Source organism: Echinops telfairi, unplaced genomic scaffold (assembly GCF_000313985.2).
Source record: "Echinops telfairi isolate 266 unplaced genomic scaffold, ASM31398v2 ScPeMD7_655;HRSCAF=1070, whole genome shotgun sequence".
NCBI classification, from domain to species: Eukaryota; Metazoa; Chordata; class Mammalia; order Afrosoricida; family Tenrecidae; genus Echinops; species Echinops telfairi.
The window spans coordinates 6,637,824-6,639,605 of record NW_022104553.1 but is presented as its reverse complement, the minus strand read 5'-3'; positions in this window follow the sequence as shown (position 1 = coordinate 6,639,605).

Below are 1,782 nucleotides of genomic sequence, written 5' to 3'. Positions count from 1 at the left end.
TCCCCCAGGGAGGAGGCCATATGTAGACCTTGTCATCTGTTCCCCCTTTCTCCCTCACCTTCCCTCCACCCTCCCGATATTGCCATTCTCTCCACTGGTCCTGGGGGGTTCATCTGCTTATATAGTTTAAACCTGTCCTTGAACCACAATAAGGAGCCCTGGTGGTGCTTGAGGTCCAATAAGTGTTTCACTGCTAAACTCAAGGTCAAGGGTTTATGCTTATCAGTCACTTCTCAGGAGAAAGATGAGGTTGTCTGCTGCTCTAAAGATTTACCACCTCAGAATCCCTATTTAGCGTACCTATACATTGGAATCTACTTATTGGCAGTGGTTTGGAGTTTAGGTTTGTATCAGACCAAACCAAGAAGTGGAGATGGCACTTTCTGATCTCAAAGTCTCAAACCTACTTTCATTGAGTTGATTCCAACACATATAATATCCTGTGTAGTGCTTCAGAGATTGGAACTTTTCACAAGAGCAAATAATACCATCTTTCTCCCAAATTTGATTTGAATCACTCACCATGTGGTTAGCAGCCTTACGCTTCACCCATAGCCCCAGCAGGTTTTCTTGATCTCAAAGCAGGGAGTGTGCCTTTCGATTAAGCTCTCCCAAACTGCATGAAATGTATGTGTGTGTTTTCAATTGTAAATTATAAGACAAATGTAAATAGTTACTAATTTCTATATTCCCACAGTTAGCACATGGTGTTTTTGCAAGTAGACAATATTCTGTATTATTTTTTATAGAATAAACAAATTAATAATCATTAAGTGGTGTAATCAACACTGACTGTCATAAATATGGATGTAGGAAGTGTAAATTTTACAAATAATCAACTCATATATATATATTTTTTCTCTATCCACTTTCCCTCATGTATGAGACATGTGATCTCATCTATAAAATGCCCATGTATCTGTAATATTATTGGTCCACAGGTACTTCTAAGACCAGGGTCCTGAAATTTGGTTCAGCTTCTTCCTGGTGAAAACTATATCCCACAGGAAATATTAATAAACACTAATCATTTCATAATATCTAGCCATGGATTAAACATGTTTGTCACCAACCTACAGTACCTTGTCTACACTCCCTATAGAGTTATTTTCTCTTGCTCCTGCTATGTCTTCTTTCCAATAGAGGAACCCTGGTGTGCCCCCTTTCCGACACCCCTTCATTAGTCTCAGGACTCACTGAAGCACAAGAAGAAAAGCATTTCCACTTTGATGTACTTGCCCCCAAGCCATCACCAGCTTTTCCCTGTGCTCAGAGCCTTCAGCAGGATAAAGATCATTTTGGTCTGAGAAGGAAATGCAACCAGAACGTTCCTGAGCCACGAGAATGACAAGACTTTAGCACACTTTGGACACAGGAAAGATGTTTTATTAGAAAAGGACCTAACATTTGGTAAAGGAGAAGACCAAAGAACTGAAAGACACAGTAAACTCAAACATGAGCTCAAACATAGGAATGATGATGCAGAAGGTGCAGGGCCCACACCATTTTGTTCTGCTATAAATAAGGTCACCTAAAGTCAGGGTCTACTTGGGGGTAACTAACAATAGTTCTATTTGCCCCCATTACTTTTTTTTCAGGGCACTTGCTCTCCTATTGCATTGTACTCAATATCATCTCAACTTTTATTTCCATAACACACTTTGCCGTAAGAGCAAACTGACTTGATTTGATTGAAATAATTTCATACTGTTATGCAAGCAACCAGTTTGGATATGTTTTCTTTAAACTCTGCCTCGACTTGATCAACACTTCCTGAGTATT